General features: G+C 40.4%; 1 protein-coding gene across 4 annotated transcripts in view; it reads left to right on the top strand.

Annotated features, from left to right (window-relative positions):
• Positions 1-18,441, top strand: part of CTTNBP2NL (CTTNBP2 N-terminal like) — a 363,525-nt gene that overhangs the window by 335,254 nt on the left and 9,830 nt on the right. The gene's annotated exons all lie outside the window — the stretch shown is intronic.

Below are 18,441 nucleotides of genomic sequence, written 5' to 3'. Positions count from 1 at the left end.
ATTACTCCAGTTTACAAGGTCATCCAGATCCTCCTGTATGGTATCCCTATCCTTCTCTAAATTAGCAATACCTCCCAGCTTTGTATCATCTGCAAACTTTATTAGCACACTCCCACTTTTTGTGCCCAGGTCAGTAATAAAAAGATTAAATAAGATTGGTCCCAAAACCGATCCCTGAGGAACTCCACTGGTAACCTCCCTCCAACTTGACAGTTCACCTTTCAGTAGGACCCGTTGTAGTCTCCCCTTTAACCAATTCCCTATCCACCTTTCAATTTTCCTATTGATGCCCATCTTATCCAATTTAACTAATAATTCCCCATGTGGCACCGTATCAAACGCCTTACTAAAATCTAAGTAAATTAGATCCACTGCGTTTCCTTTATCTAAAAAATCTGTTACTTTCTCAAAGAAGGAGATCAGGTTGGTTTGGCACGATCTACCTTTTGTAAAACCATGTTGTATTTTGTCCCATTTACCATTGACTTCAATGTCCTTAACTACCTTCTCCTTCAAAATTTTTTCCAAGACCTTGCATACTACAGATGTCAAACTAACAGGCCTATAATTACTTGGATCACTTTTTTTCCCTTTCTTAAAAATAGGAACTATGTTAGCAATTCTCCAATCATACGGTACAACCCCTGAGTTTACAGATTCATTAAAAATTCTTGCTAATGGGCTTGCAATTTCTTGTGCCAATTCCTTTAATATTCTTGGATGAAGATTATCTGGGCCCCCCGATTTAGTCCCATTAAGCTGTTTGAGTTTCGCTTCTACCTCAGATATGGTGATGTCTACCTCCATATCCTCATTCCCATTTATCATGCTACCATTATCCCTAAGATCCTCTTTAGTCTTATTAAAGACTGAGGCAAAGTATTTGTTTAGATATTGGGCCATGCCTAGATTATCCTTGACCTCCACTCCATCCTCAGTTTTTAGCGGTCCCACTTCCTCTTTCTTTGTTTTCTTCCTATTTATATGACTATAGAACCTTTTACTATTGGTTTTAATTCCCTTTGCAAGGTCCAACTCTACTTGACTTTTAGCCTGTCTCACTTTATCCCTACATATTCTGACCTCAATAATCTATCTCAAATCTAAACATGGGATAGATAGTCATGTGGGCCTGCTGTCTGAACACAATTTTATTGCAAAATGCTGTCCTCTGTTGACTTGTATGTGTAAAAAGCTGCTCTGGGTTGCTTCTCCGCATGCTGTGTGTTCTATGGTAACTGCAAAATTCCATGCAACAGTTCTGACATTGACTCTTGGTGTTCATAGAATCATAGAATATCAGGGTTGGAAGAGACCTCAGGAGGTCATCTAGTCCAACCCCCTGCACAAAGCAGGACCAATCCCAACTAAATCATCCTAGCCAGGTCATGCTGGACCTTAAAAAGCCTCTAAGGATGGAGATTCCACCACCTCCCAAGGTAAAACATTCCAGTACTTCACCACCCTCTAAGTGAAATAGTTTTCTCCAATATCCAATCTAGAGCTCCCCCAGCATTCTATCCACCTTATAGTCCATTCATCCAATCCATACTTTTTTAACTTGCTGGCAAGAATACTGTGGGAGACCGTATCAAAAGCTTTGCTAAACTCAAGATATATCACATTCACCGCTTTCCCCATATTCACAGAGCTAGTTATCTCATCATAGAAGGCAGTCGGGTTGGTCAGGCATGACTTGCCCTTGGTGAATCCATGTTGACTGTTCCTCATCGCCTTGCTCTCCTCCAAGTTCTTCAAAATGGATTCCTTGAGGATCTGCTCCATGATTTTTCCAGGGACGGAGGTGAGGCTGACCAGTCTGTAGTTCCCTGGATTCTCCTTCTTCCCTTTTTTTTAAAAGATGGGCACTATATTTGCTGTTTTCGAGTCATCTGGGACCTCCCCCGATCGACACGAATTTTCAGAGATAATGTGATATGTTGTAGTCTCACAGTGTCTTTGTTCTGTTCTCCCTTTGTTAACTTCCCCCTTTTAATGCTGCTTCCCCATTTCTTTTCCCTTTTATTTTTCACCGTATGGGCTTGTACATGTTTATATGTATTTTTAAGGACCTAACCACTATAGTGCCTAGATACCATTATTAAAAGTCTGTATAGTATTATAGTCACACGATAGTTCTCTTGCATCACACGTTAGGAGGAGGTTTACAGTGGATACCAATGGGACAGTCCTGCAGCCTAACATGGACTCTGCATGTTTGCTGGCAAATAAAAACAGGTTCCATGTGTAGTACCTTGAAACTCTACCTTCAGTTCCTCTGCATTTGATCCATTCTAAAACATCCAAAACTAAATGACAAAGCCAACTAACTGTAGTTCTGTCCGCTTTTGAAGGTTACCAATATGCTTCAAAGAGAGAACCCCATGAATGGTTGGTTTTACAGCCTATTCTTGCTGTGCTGTGCATTATAATGTCTTCTGTTTCTATTGGTAACAGATGTTTAGGTAGTTATTACACATGTTTTCATAAAAGATTGCTTTTGTTGCACTAGTCTAGTTTTATTTACTGCAAGCAGCTTTTGTCTTGTGTAAAGCTCTTCCCCCAAATAGGGAGAACACCCAGAGAAACCACAGCTATAATTAAGAAAGCATTTTGATAAGAAAGTGCCGGATGCTATCAAGTATAAGTGTTGTGTTTAGTCTGCACATGTTGTGTTTAGGTAAGTGTTATCTTTCCAGGCTTCAGCACTGGGCAGCATGAATGAAGTGAGAGGAAGCTAGCAACGTTGCGGTCCACTCTATATTCCATTAGATGACTGGAAATTGGATTTAAATTTGTATACAAAAGAAAGCTGCCTATTTGACTCCATTCACCGGATCCTTTGATTTGAAATGAGATCTGGCTTGGTTCAAGATTTGGGATCTGCCTTGTATGTCAGGCCATCACCTCATTAGTTTTGCACAACCTGATCTTGCTGTCAGTGATGATTATTCTGTAGCTGACACATCACGGTTTTTGTCTTCATTATTTTTTCTCCTCCTCAGTTGTGCAGGTGTAAATCTCTGGGATTGTTTGGAGGAGTTTTCCCATGTACAAAAAGATCACTCTCTCTTTGTGAGGGAACTTCCACTTCAACACCCATTTTATTCCCTGGGGGATTTAATTTTTCACAAAGATACTGTGACCTGAAGCAGTTACCAAGTGTAGAAAATTCTCCTTAAACTCCCTGTTTGGGGCAGCCATCTTATTCAAGCCATCTGGCTAAAGATATTTGAAGAGGGAAAACACCAAGGAAGGAGAGAAGTAATTGTTTGGGGTAGTAGAAGGGGATATACCTTGGTGTAATAGGAGAATTCAGGTTTTCCTCCCCCCACAATGCAACGAAAATGCTACGTTTCTACTCAGCTTTGAGCCCTGTGTACCTGTGGTGGTGTGGCCAAGAGAATAGTGCTATGTGGAAAGACCTTTTCAGAAACACATGCAGCAAACAGTATGTTAAGGTGAAAGGATAAACTAAGTAATGCATAGTGTGAAATCTCATGGCTCCAGTGGCTAAAAAAATTGAGCAAACATTAGCTTTCTGCCTTTGAGATATGGTGGGAAAAGGCTTTTTGTTATTCGATGAAATGTGCTTTATCTGTTCAATAATTTTGAAGTTAGAGAAACTGGAACATTAGAAAGGAGGAAATGGAACTGGCAGGTTATTGAAGTAAATCGTAAAATGTGACTGTGTTCAATATTAAAGGTTACTTCAAGTTGGGTTGTCATTACTTGTAATGTTATCATTTCAGATATCTCAAAACTGGAATGGCAGGTTGCTTGCCTTCCTACAGTGCTGACTTAGCTAGCCTTCTTTCAGATGCCCTTCTAGCCTCAATCCAATTCAGAGCAGACAAAAATACTGTGTGCTGAAAAAACCTTGTATCTTAAGGCCTTTATTGAACTTTCTTCTTGCATCCAGACAGTGTCTTGTTTTTTCAGGACACCCGTTACTCTCTCACAGGCTTTGTGTAATGTTCTACAAACACACTTAGTTTGTACTTTAGTGTAGATCTGCATTCCTGCAATTTTTTTGATAGGGTGCAAGGGAGAGGCTGACCCAAAGTAAGATGGCTTCAATGTATGTACATTGAAATAATGGCATGAGCAACAATAATTAAAATGGAGATTTAACCAGTAGTGAAGTGTTTGTGACCAATTCATACAGCATAAAACCAACCAAAAAAGAATTTCACAAGTACATTTGAATAATTAACAAATTAGATGAAATTATGGTCTGCTCATGGCGATCACCTAAATTAAAGTGGCTAAGTAATCAAATTAATTACTCTCCTAGCTCTAGTAAAGGATCAATTGTAATGTGATTCACAGCCTCCTACCTTCCCCCCTCCTCAAAATAAAAGTATAGAGAAAACTGAAGTTAGTGGAAAAAGAGAAGTAAAAACTTTGCTTCAAAAGTAGTTCTCACTGTGATTCCCCCAGAGTACTACCCATGGGGAAATGAAAATCCCTCTCTTCTCCAACTGGCTTGCTAATGGAGCAGGGGTGGAATATTTTAGGTCTCCTAGCAGTGTTTTGTACCTCGATCCCAAAATCTAAAGTTAGTACAGTCCTGGCTGGAGTTGAACTTCATGTTGGCAGGATACTTTTGGTACCCTTATGAACATATTGTGTATGTTAGAGGAAAAAATCACAAAACTACTTAGTCTAGAAGCAGGACAGAATTTGAGCAGCAGAAAATTTACAGCCAAAACCAGCCCAAGCCTCTGGGATCTACAGCTCGCTCTTCTTATATTTACTGATTTTAACTATCATAATTATTCTAAAACATTTAATTGAATAAAATAGACAGTATTTTTAAACATATGTAAAATAGCACAGTGCAAATTGTATTCCACTCTATATGCTCCTATTTTGACAAGTAGAAAATATTACAGGAAAAAGCATTGAAGAAGTGTGTTAAGATCAGTATCAAACAGTTATGGACTGAAATCCTGATAAGAGAATTTTAGTTAACTGAAATGCATACAGGACAAATAGATCTGCTAGGAACAAGAGTCAGAACTTTAACCGCTGAAACAAGTATCCATTGATTGATTGCATCCTCTGATAAATCATCTGATTGATAATTCTGAGGCTGTTGTTTTCTCTTGTTCAATGTGTTTCCCCACCATTACCATGAGATGACTTTCTAAAATGATTTTTTAATGCTAACTTTGTATCGGCGGTGCTGAAGTACGCTGAAAGCAGGCAGAAACCCATTGTGATTGTGTGTCACTGGTCATGTTACAGTTTCAAATATTCCACTATTCCAAGATTACAAACAAAACAAACTAAAAGGAAGGTGGATTTGGCCTACAAAGTGGCAGAGAGAACTTGTATCTTCATTTCCTCTACAGAGCAGTCTAAAATACATGTGTAACAAACCATAAGGTCAGAAATCAGGATTGTTTTAATATTTAGGTAAGGTATAACTTAATAAACAATAGTATTTTTCTACAATATTTACATTATGTAAATAGATGTTAACATCTAGCAAAAAATCCTGAAGCTTGCTCAAATCATGTGATGGTTATTCAGCAAGATGAGAAGGATTGCATTAGACTAGCACATGGTAGGATGTACAAGTTCTACATCTGATTCAATAAACTCTTGAAATCTCTGGAGTTATATGGCATAATAATTTTTTATTTATATTGCAACAAGGAGCACGCACCAGAGGATGTTTATGTGCCTTCTGTTAAAATATCACTGCAGTCCTCTAAGGGGTAACAAAAATGATGCACCCAGGCAGACTAATTAAAAAAAATTAAAAGCTGCCCCTCTGTATGGAAAGAATACACAAACACACCTGTATACATTGCAGCCACTAAAAAAGCCTTCCTTCCCTGTCACTCTGACCATATCATGCCCTTTTTTGTTTCTTTGTATTGGCTCCCTGTTTCTCACCCTATCAGATTCAAGCTCCTTGCCCTAAGAACATAAGAACGTCCATACTGGGTCAGGCCAAAGGTCCATCTAGCCCAGTATCCTGTCTTCTGACAGTGGCCAACGCCAGGTGCCCCAGAGGGAATGAACAGAACAGGTAATGATCAAGTGATCCATCCCCTGTCACCCGTTCCGAGCTTCTGGCAGACAGAGGCTAGTGACACCATCCCTGCCCATCCTGACTAATAGCCATTGATGGACGTATCCTCCATGAACTTATCTAGTTCTTTTTTGAACCCTGTTATAGTCTTGGCCTTCACAACATCCTCTGGCAAGGAGTTCCACAGGTTGACTCTGCATTGTGTGAAAAAATACTTGCTTTTGTTTGCTTTAAACCTGCTGCCTATTAATTTCATTTGGTGACCCCTAGTTCTTGTGTTATTAGTAAGACTAAATAAAACTTCCTTATTTACTTTCTCCACACCAGTCATTATTTTATAAACCTGTATCATATCTTCCCCCCCTTAGTCGTCTCTTTTCCAAGCTGAAAAGTCCAAGTCTTATTAATCTCTCCTTATATGGCAGCCATTCCATACCCCTAATCATTTTTGTTGCCCTTTTCTGAATCTTTTCCAATTCCAATATATCTTTTTTGAGGTCTCTTTCTCGAGTGGTAACCGCTAATTTAGACTCCATCATTTTACATGTATAGTTGGGATTATGTTTTTCAATGTGCAATACTGTGCATTTATCAACATTGAATTTCATCTGCCATTTTGTTGCCCAGTCACCCAATTTTGTGAGATCATTTTGTAGTTCTTCACATTCTGCTTGAGACTTAACTATCTTAAGTAGTTTTGTATCACCTGCAAATTTTGCCTCCTCATTGTTTATCCCTTTTTCCAGATCAGTTATTAATATGTTGAATAGAACTGGTCCCAGTACAAACCCCTGGGGGACACCACTGTTTACCTCTCTCCATTCTGAAAACTGATAATTTATTCCTACCCTTGGTTTCCTATCTTTTAACCAGTTACCAATCCATGAGAAGACCTTTCTTCTTATCCCATGACAGCTTTGCTTTGCTTAGCTTAAGAGCCTTTGGTGAGGGACCTTGTCAAAGGCTTTCTGAAAATCTGAGTACGCTGTATCCATTGGATCCCCCTTGTCCACATGCTTGTTGACCCCTCAAAGAATTTTAGTAGATTGGTGAGGCATGATTTCCCTTTACAAAAAACATGTTGACTCGTCCCCAACAAATTATGTTAATCTGTGTGTCCGACTGAAGTCAGGCTTACCTGCCTGTAATTGCTGGGATCGCCGCTGGAGCCCTTTTTAAAAATTGGTGTCACATTAGCTATCCTCCAATCATTTGATACAGAAGCTGATTTAAATGATAGGTTACAAACCACAGTTAGTAGTTCTGCAGTTTCACTTTTCAGTTCCTTCAGAACTCTTGGGTGAATACCATATGGTCCTGGTGACTTATTACTGTTTATCAATTTGTTCCAAAAATCTAATGACACCTCAATCTAGGACAGTCCCTCAGATTTGTCACCTAAAAAGAATGGCTCAGGTTTGGGAATCTCCCTCACATCCTCAGCTGTGAAGACCGATGCAAAGAATTCATTTAGTTTCTCCTCAATGGCCTTATCTTCAAGTTCCTACTTACCTTTGTCCCTCTGCGCATCTCCCAAATGTGCTTTTGCACGTTCTTCCATCTTGCTCTCTACATAGAATCATAGAATCATAGAATATCAGGGTTGGAAGGGACCCCAGAAGGTCATCTAGTCCAACCCCCTGCTCGAAGCAGGACCAATTCCCAGTTAAATCATCCCAGCCAGGGCTTTGTCAAGCCTGACCTTAAAAACCTCTAAGGAAGGAGATTCTACCACCTCCCTAGGTAACGCATTCCAGTGTTTCACCACCCTCTTAGTGAAAAAGTTTTTCCTAATATCCAATCTAAACCTCCCCCATTGCAGCTTGAGACCATTACTCGTCGTTCTGTCATCTGCTACCATTGAGAACAGCCAAGCTCCATCCTCTCTGGAACCCCCTTTCAGGTAGTTGAAAGCAGCTATCAAATCCCCCCTCATTCTTCTCTTCTGCAGACTAAACAATCCCAGCTCCCTCAGCCTCTCCTCATAAGTCATGTGCTCTAGACCCCTAATCATTTTTGTTGCCCTTCGCTGGACTCTCTCCAATTTATCCACATCCTTCTTGTAGTGTGGGGCCCAAAACTGGACACAGTACTCCAGATGAGGCCTCACCAGTGTCGAATAGAGGGGAACGATCACGTCCCTCGATCTGCTCGCTATGCCCCTACTTATACATCCCAAAATGCCATTGGCCTTCTTGGCAACAAGGGCACACTGCTGACTCATATCCAGCTTCTCGTCCACTGTCACCCCTAGGTCCTTTTCCGCAGAACTGCTGCCTAGCCATTCGGTCCCTAGTCTGTAGCGGTGCATTGGATTCTTCCATCCTAAGTGTAGGACCCTGCACTTATCCTTATTGAACCTCACCAGATTTCTTTTGGCCCAATCCTCCAATTTGTCTAGGTCCTTCTGTATCCTATCCCTCCCCTCCAGCGTATCTACCACTCCTCCCAGTTTAGTATCATCCGCAAATTTGCTGAGAGTGCAATCCACACCATCCTCCGGATCATTTATGAAGATATTGAACAAAACCGGCCCCAGGACCGACCCCTGGGGCACTCCACTTGACACCGGCTGCCAACTAGACATGGAGCCATTGATCACTACCTGTTGAGCCCGACAATCTAGCCAGCTTTCTACCCACCTTATAGTGCATTCATCCAGCCCATACTTCCTTAACTTGCTGACAAGAATACTGTGGGAGACCGTGTCAAAAGCTTTGCTAAAATCAAGAAACAATACATCCACTGCTTTCCCTTCATCCACAGAACCAGTAATCTCATCATAAAAGGCGATTAGATTAGTCAGGCATGACCTTCCCTTGGTGAATCCATGCTGACTGTTCCTGATCACTTTCCTCTCATGTAAGTGCTTCAGGATTGATTCTTTGAGGACCTGCTCCATGATTTTTCCAGGGACTGAGGTGAGGCTGACTGGCCTGTAGTTCCCAGGATCCTCCTTCTTCCCTTTTTTAAAGATTGGCACTACATTAGCCTTTTTCCAGTCATCCGGGACTTCCCCCGTTCGCCACGAGTTTTCAAAGATAATGGCCAAGGGCTCTGCAATCACAGCCGCCAATTCCTTCAGCACTCTCGGATGCAACTCGTCCGGCCCCATGGACTTGTGCACGTCCAGCTTTTCTAAATAGTCCCTAACCACCTCTATCTCCACAGAGGGCTGGCCATCTCTTCCCCATTTTGTGATGCCCAGCGCAGCAGTCTGGGAGCTGACCTTGTTAGTGAAAACAGAGGCAAAAAAAGCATTGAGTACATTAGCTTTTTCCACATCCTCTGTCACTAGGTTGCCTCCCTCATTCAGTAAGGGGCCCACACTTTCCTTGGCTTTCTTCTTGTTGCCAACATACCTGAAGAAACCCTTCTTGTTACTCTTGACATCTCTTGCTAGCTGCAGCTCCAGGTGCGATTTGGCCCTCCTGATATCTTTCCTACATGCCCGAGCAATATTTTTATACTCTTCCCTGGTCATATGTCCAACCTTCCACTTCTTGTAAGCTTCTTTTTTATGTTTAAAATCCGCTAGGATTTCACCATGTGGGGAGCCTCACCACATGTGGGGAGCCTCACCGAACTAGTTCAAGAGGCTACCACCCTCCTTTTCTAAGGATCACCTTCTGCTAGAACTCTTGCAAGAAATCAGCCAAGACTAAATTGAATGCTGATTAGGATGAGATGATCCTATTTTAAATATATTCAAATGAGTCAGAACAGTCAATTTATGCATGCCAGTTAGGTGAGCTAGTGTGACTTTATTACTATCACTCTTGCCTTTGCTTTCGCCATCTGCCTCTTCCCTCCATATTATTCCTTAATCTTGCTTGTTGCATCTTGTTCCAAATTAGACTGTAATCTCTTGGTGGCAGGGACTCTGTCTTCCTATGTCTCACTATGGGACCCCGATCCTGACTTAATACAAATAATACAGCGATTTGAAGTTCACTCCAATCGGAACATATCAGTTAGAAAGGGCTAAACTAACAAATTATTTTTATCAATGGTATTCACTGAGGGCTTCAGTAAGACACTCACCCCCTTTCCCACTTGTGGCTGCACGCATCCCAGTTTCCAAGCTGTCCCCCTCCTATTCACTCTACAAACCGCTTCTCAAAAGTCCTTCTCAAAGTTAACCAATCCATCTCACCTTCGTATCTTCATTTCATTTCCAGGACGCTCTGCTCCCTCTTCCACCTGATTATATTTAAAGCACACAACAAGGTTGCAGCTATTTTGGGGATGAGAAATGTTTAGAATCACTTGACACAATTTAAACATTAAGGGCCCATTTCTGTGGTCCTTACTTGTGCAAGACTGTCATGTAGAAAGGACTGCATGAGTGGGCCCCAAATTATCCTTCTCAGATCCAACAAATCATATGAGTGAAAGGAATCCATTAAAATAAACTAGATCAATCATTCTTGACATTTATAGAGTGCTTTGTTCCCTTTCTCTTTTTTGAGAACAGAATTCTCCATTCATTAAAACTGAAGTTTTGGTTGCTTTTAGATCAGAAAACAGGAAGCCGCTTTCAGGCTTGTTCTTGCTTGAGGCTGAAGCTCTTTCAAAGCAGAGTAGAACCTAGCTAATTAGCATTAATGACTGGGAGACTCTGAATTACTGAATTTTGCAAGTGAACAAATAGATGAATAAACAATAAAGTGAGGATAATGCATTCCAAAACAAACTGTTCAGTTGTCAATTGAGTTATAGTTCCTAGTTTTCTGTTCAGTACCATAAGGCCTCGCTACAGCAGCTACTAAATCTTTGAGAGAAGGGGCAAGACAACTGATATTGTTTCTTTTTTGTGCCGATTATAAAGTGCTTGGATTTAGCAGGCTTCTGCTGTACTCTGTCCTCTTTAATTACAATATTTGATGCAGCTTTTTCTGTATATATTTAGGAAACTTTCACTAATGTTTCAGTTAAGAAGTTGACCCTGCTCCCCAGTAAATCATGATAAAATGTGCTGTCCCCCACCTGTCCAGTAACTGGGCGACTTCTGCGCAACAAATACGATTAGGTGACTGTTTTCTCCCCTCTGTGTTATTACTTGAATATATTTTTTTTGTGATAGTCTCAACTTCACATTCTGTTTTCTTTAATATAGAGATGGCCAAAGTGAAGCTTGTGAGCCCAGTTCAGCCCATGAGGGCCCTCATCTTCAGTTTAGGGAGTCCAAGCCTACTGTGATCCATCTTGATCAATTGGAAGGCCAGGATCATGCTGGGATTTGTAGTCTCTAGGCTACACTTCAGTTTTACACACAAGAGAAGCTGTAGTCTGTTCCGTTTCATGTACATTAGGAGCATCCCTTAGGTTTCTTGCAAACTGCAACATAACCTTTATGTGAGCAAAGTCTGAGGGGGGAGGGATAGCTCAGTGGTTGGAGCATTGGCCTGCTAAACCCAGGGTTGTGAGTTCAATCCTTGAGGGGGCCATTTAGGGATCTGGGGCAAAAATTGGGGATTGGTCCTGCTTTGAGCAGGGGGTTGGACTAGATGACCTCCTGAGGTCCCTTCCAACCCTGATATTCTATGATTCTACCTTAACTCGCTGGCTTTTTCATTTAATATTGATAATGCTATTATGTTGGTTCAATATTTACTGACTAGCCAAATACATCAATAGGTAAAAGCCTTGTTATTTTGGGTCTGTCTTAAAATATCTACTAGTAACCACATTTTGGTCCAAATCATGTTCAGTATTTAGATACAGAGTTGCTGTGGGACTAATGATAGGGAGTTGATTCCTTATGGTATTTCTTCCTGGAAGCGTAGTGCAAAGTCAGTAATCCCCACCCCGATTACTGTGACCTCAGATTATCTTTATTTTCTAACATCTGTCTCTGGGGAAAGAAGTAATACGGAAGTTCAAGAATGCAGGGGAAGCTATTTAAAGAATATGCCATTCTCCATATCTAAAGGAGGAACTTCAGGACAGATTAAACTGCTGGGGAATTGTAGGTCCAGATAAATACAATGAAATTAAAACAGTTTAAAAAACTTATTTCTGTTTTCCCTAATGTGAAAATAACTAAAATCTAACTGCTATATATACATTCCCCTTTTTCTGTCCAAACAATAAAGGTTGTGTTGGAAATTCCCACTAATTTATACCTTGTGGTTCAGTAAAGGAAGTTGAGGAGGGTTGAGAGGCCATGATGCAATGTTCTGTCTCAGCCAGATCTTCAGTAAAAAGAACATTAAGAAAGAAACCCGAAGGATATTGTGTGGGAAACATTCGGCCCTGAGTAGCCTGGAAATCCCCAGATAAAACAATAGTGTTTTCCTAGCAGAGTGGAGCCATCAGTTTGCTTATCTCCACACTAAACATCTCATAACTGTTCCAAATATTGCTTCTGCTCCGTAAAACCAGAATGATCCTTTTTCAGAGTAGACTAGCAGTGATCAGTTACCCTACTTCAAATTGGACAAAGCCAGCCAGTTACCGCAGCACCCAGTGTGCCTCAACATCTTCATTAACAGAATCTGAAATACTATTTTTGAGTAGCTGTTAGTCTTCCAGTTAGCTGAATTTTGTTGTGCTACTTCAAATATTTTCTCCTCTTCTGCCTAGGAATCTTGTATTTCCTCTAAGTATAGTTGAATAGCCTGGACAGCCGACTAAGTTATTTTCTGAGTTTGCATATTGATTTAACATAAATATGCAAACCCCAGTTATAACTTCCACGCTAAAAGGAGACAGTCACTGGGAAGTAAGTACATTATATTCAGTTGTCCAGGTGAATGGCTGTGCCCTTAAACTAGAAGACCAGATGGATTCAGTGGCCTAAGCCACCAGATAACTCTCAGCTTTATGTCATTTAATGCACATAGCCTGCATCACAATTTCATTTCAGAGGGACTCAGTTGAAAATTTTCAGTGCAAGACTTATCTGTTCAGCCACGTCTCCAGTGGTGTCACCTGTGCAACAGATTGCAAGTAGTAGTAGTTATAATAATCTCTCTACAGACTTCCTATTTGCTAGTGCATCCTGCTGAAACAATTGACATGTTTTGTAAACTCATAAATGTATTGTATATTTCTTGAGAGTGGGTGGATGTTGTATCTTTCGAGGTATGGTATATTTAGTTATGGTTTTTGTGTTGTCTAGACATAAATGGTTAAATATTTATGCTCAGCTGACTTGTATTTATTTGTATGACGATAATTAGATTTGAGAGAACTGTTGAAAGGTAGCTTAGTCTCATTTGGTTATTTCAGTTCAGGAAAATCATTAATGGCTCACAAAGTAACAAGGAGGAACTTCTTGTTCTTTCCCAGACAGGAAATAAACCACCCTAGCTTGATTCAACAAAATGTACAATATGATGCCTGAAAGCAGGAGAAAAATGTGGCTTTGTGGATAGTTTCAGGCCTCACAAAAATCATATATAAAGAACACACCGTGTGTGTGTGTTGGTTTTTGATTTTGGTTGTTTCCACATAAGTGGACTGGGTGTTAAGTTACACTGACAGAGGAGGGAGGGACCCTTCTTAATGCCTTATGGAGCCAGATCAAAACTTTCTGGAAAGCTTTTCCTGGAGAGAAATGAGCTAGGAGTAAATTTTTTCAGAAGTGCTGATAATATTAGAAGTGCTAATACCATTTTGAAGCTGGAATTTATTTCTGAGTTTCTGTTGTGGTAGTGTGTAACCACTACAGGGTTGGATTCAATTTAAAAAGAGAAAACAGCTTGTCCATCAAAGCAACTGGGCCAGCTGGACTTATACTTTTTTTAATTTATTGAAAGGCTTTCCAGTCCTTGGATCATTTAAATGTTCCCACGCAACTGTAGTTGGGTTTGGTTTGCTCATGTTTTGTATTGCTTCAGAAACAATTGAGGATTTTTCCCCTTTATCTATTCAAAAAATCAATCCATTAGTTTTTTCCTGTGATTCATTTAAACCACTGGCAGCGTATTTATCCAAGACAGCACTCCCTTTTCCTTCCTCTTCCTCACAGCAGTCTCTTAAGCTCTGATCATACATATTTGGATACAAAAAGTATAACACTTTTGAAGGTTTATAAACAGAGTGGAGTATTTATTGTGTATATGTGGTGGGGGGGAGAAAGAGAGGGATGGTGGGGACAGGACATAGTGCTATTGATTGCAGCTACAAGATAGAAAAGGAGTACTTGTGGCACCTTAGAGACTAACAAATTTATTTGAGCATAAGCTTTTGTGAGCTACAGCTCACTTATATTTGTTAGTCTCTAAGGTGCCACAAGTACTCCTTTTCTTTTTGCGAATACAGACTAACATGGCTGCTACTCTGAAACTCATGGAAATGTTATCCATATTGAGTTTTGAAAGTCTCGCTCCCTTTGTTTTTAACCAATCCTAACTTTTCTACCTAAAATATGTCCTGAAAATAGTTATTCTGTGCCACTTACTAGTCATGTCTTACTTCTCTTTAGTAAGTGAAAGGGCTGAAACAATAGATTGTTAGGGTGACGTTTCATTCTGTATTCTGTGTAGGTATCTTGTTTTTCCCTATCCTCCAACAGCTGTATGTCATTTAACAGGATCAACAGAGTCATTGCTGTGTGGAATGAGTGTTAAGAACTCTATTAATTCTGAAAAGGCTACTGTATTTAATTTGGTATGGCTTACTTATGTGTTTATGTTCATAAAGATACCCAGATGTGTGCATGCTTATGTATAAAATTATAAAACACACTAATACACAGAAGGCAGTGTTAGGCCTCATCGCTCAAGTGGCAAAGCCATATGTTATGCATGCTCTCCCTGAGTCTAGAAAACTGTAACAATCTTATTTTTATGTAGTGACTTCTCTTTGTGGATCCCACAGTTCTTTGCAAACGATGTACAGAACAGTACCAGTGAAATTCAATCACTTCTGGGATGGTGGACAGCAACCAACGAGCTCTCGACATACTGGAGAATCCTCTGGAGAGGGAAAATTTTGGCCAAGTGCACTGGGGCAGACCCTTACTCTTAAAATTGCCCATATGACTTTTTAACTGTTTGCAAAAAACGGGCAAGATTTTTTTGTTTAAAGGTCTTGCTTAACAGCCCTATACCCAGGAAAATGCATGATACTCTACTAACCTTGGAAGGATGAAGGGCTGAGTTATCCTTGAGTCAGGGTTAATACCTGTGGCTCTAGGGAGTCTAGATCAGTGTATCTCAACCTTTTTGATACCACAGACCAGCTTGCTGCCTTCCTAACCTGTGTCAGGACGATCTCAGGGATGGCGCTGGTCCACGGACCAGTCCTTGAGAAACACTAGTCTAAATGTATCCAATCTGAAACTGATACCCCTAAGGCATCTCCTCTGATTGGTATGTTTGCTACACTGAATGCCAGATTTGTGTTTTTAATCACTTACATCATAGCATTGTACCTTGAGATGGGAGCATTTGGGGTGAGATTTTCAAAAATGCTCAGCATTGACCTGTTTACTGTTGAAGTCAGTGGTGAAACTCCCATGGGCTTCAGTCAGAGCAAAGTTAGGCCAAGGAGTGCTTTTGAAAATCTCAGCTCTGGGTGTTCTTCCCTTACCACCATCACACACACCTTTTCTTTTATTCTGCAATTGAAACCATGTGCCTTTGATTCTAATTCTTAACAGAGGAGGAAGGTGTTTGTGTATATGTAACTTTTAATTTTTTTAATCTTGTTCCTTGTGTGTTATTTTCTTCTGAACTCTTTTAGTAAATGTTCAAAGCAGTGGGAAGAGGCAACATTGTTTGACAGGTGCCCAACAAACACATTCTGTAGTGCAACGGTTGGCTCCAAATTTTATTTTTTATAGGATACCAAGCGTGCTGGGTTTTTTAATTCTTGTCTGTCATTGAAAGAAATGAGTGTTGGATGATTAGCTGTTTGTGATGCTTTGTTTCGTTTAGTCTGTACCTGGGTGAAAGAATTTTAAGGACTCTTGTTTGCTCACCAGTTATATAGATTTATAGGTTATTGTTGGAGTGAAATTCTGTAATGCCTAGTGTGAATGTCATTATGATATTACAGCCAGGAGGATGCACAAAATTGCTCTTCCAGTGAAACATCACTAAATTATTAAATCTCTCTGTCAGGGAGACTGAGTATTTACTGTCTTTCCTTTTAAGAGGTTATGGGACACCAGAGACTTGGGGCTTGCTGGCTCTATTTATCTACACACCAATTACTGAGTTTCTGTAGTGTGCTGTATGTATTGTGTAGTGGCTCTGATACTTTTTAGTGGTGTTTAGCTAATGTGCTCATTCCAGTACAGTGCAGACAGCAGCTGTGAAAGGTATTTGTGGTTTGTGTATAGGAGGTTGGGAGTTTAACAGAGGATGAGTTCAGAGCACTGAGCCAAGTTGCTAGTTAGTCCCACTGAACAAGCTCTTCTAAATCTTTGTTGTGGTAGAGGAAATGCTTGTGAGGACATTTACTGAATTAAAAGCCTTCTTTTAGATTTAAGAACCATTGAAAAATCTAATTAAGCGAGACATTGAGTTACTTGTAATGACCTTGTAAGCGCCTTCAAGAGACACTGGAAGACCTATTGGATCTTTGTTGTTATCAGAGCTTAAAATCAGACGCTTTTAAGTTATAAACAGTAACATAATGATGCTTACTGACTCCTTTTACTGGGTAATTTTTGGGTATAAAGAAGTTGTCATCTTTGGGATTAATGTTCCTACACACTTCAGCCCTCAGATGGATAAATCTTCAGTATGTCAATTGTCCAAATGCTGTCTGTAATGTGCAACCTTTTCAAGCTGGTGCTTGAACTTTAGTAGTTAAGCAAATGCATGGCGACCAGAGTTTGTTACAAAGTTGAAAAAAATATTTCCTTCCTTTGTCCTTGGATGCAGAAACTGTTCATAAAAGGCCTCCTTGTTTACATTTTCTCCACTGAGCTCTGTGTTTCTTGGAATAGTGATTCTTTCGGTATCTCTGACCCAGAGTGAGCAAATGGTGTTGATTATGAGTCAAAACATGACATAATTGGTGAAGTGGAATTTCCTCTGTGTAGAGAGCTTTTGTGTTCTCTGAATCTGTGCTTGGATATACTTCACTTTTTTCCCATATATATAACACATTGTAGGGACAGAAAAGCATGCGCATTTGTGGAAACTCAGGCTATGAAACCTTTCCTTTTTGCATCCTTTCCCCATGGAGCAGGGGAAGGGTTGGGAGTATCAGTATAGTACATGAATGTTAGAAAAGGGCACATCTTTCCTTGCCAGTGGTTGCATTCTGGAAGTGGTAAAGCAATAGTTTCTTTTCAGCACCTCTGATACCTTGCATCTGAGGACTTTTGAGACTTTATGAATGCTAGTGAAACCTCTGCCGCTCTTTGTCAGGGTAGGTTTCAAAGTCTGCAGTTGTCCCACTTTTTATTCTTTGTCACTTGTGGAACACACTCTCACTTGGATAAACTTAGGAGACAAACCTTATTTTGTATATGAGGGGAAGCCAGGACACAGTGAGGTGAAGAGACTTGTTCAAAGTTACACAGCACTTCAGTGGCAGAGCCAGGAATGGAACCTAGGAGTTCAGATTCCTGATCTCCTGTTCCAACCACGCGGTTCAGTAAATTTAACAAAACAAGCAGCTTTGACTTCGATCTGGTTTCAGTTAACATGAGTAAACTTTGGGGGTCATTTTGGGGAGAGGAGGTCCTTAGTACTTCAGTTGAAAAGAATCCTTTTATTGATCATCTTCTTGTTTCTTTGGCATTTTAATTAAGTACAGTCAAAAGACATGGGCATTTGGAGCTGGATTTCCTTTTCTTGCATGTAGCTTCCTGTTGGGGAAAGCAAAAATGGAAATCAATAGCTTCAACTGAAATGATTCTAGCAGGAAGGAAAATAGAGATGGAAATTTCATGCTTTTGGGTCTGCACTTTGGCTCACTTACATACGGTTTGCAGTGTGACAGAATTTTGTGCTTAATTTGTACTTTCAGACCCTATCCCCATGCCTCCTCCCCTCTCCCCCCACCCCTGGTACCACGTTGCCATGTATCTTGTGAAACTAGCTTTTCTTCCTATATCTTGTGGTAGAGGTCAGTTTTGATCTTTAAAATGATTTGCTAGGCATGGTAATTGGTAAAATAAACGTATTCATAAATCTACACTTCATGTAAGCCATGCAGCACTCAAAAAGAAAACAAACAAACAAAACCCCTAAAAGACTCCTCACCCCATTCCTGCTCTGTATTAACTTCAAACTGTACCATGATGGATGGCATATACCGGTCCTCACCACACTTAGTGACGAGCAAGTGGTCCCCTTTCTGTAAAATTCCTATTAAAGGACTGATGGCTCCTCGTTCAGGGCATGTCTTCATTAGCCATGTTGAAGGGCTGCTGTGGCAGCGCTTTAACATGGCTGTGTAGTCCTGGCACCAGCGTGGGG

The sequence above is a fragment of the Chelonia mydas genome, chromosome 21, assembly GCF_015237465.2.
Source record: "Chelonia mydas isolate rCheMyd1 chromosome 21, rCheMyd1.pri.v2, whole genome shotgun sequence".
Lineage (NCBI taxonomy): Eukaryota > Metazoa > Chordata > Testudines > Cheloniidae > Chelonia > Chelonia mydas.
This window is presented reverse-complemented; position numbering and strand designations above follow the sequence as displayed.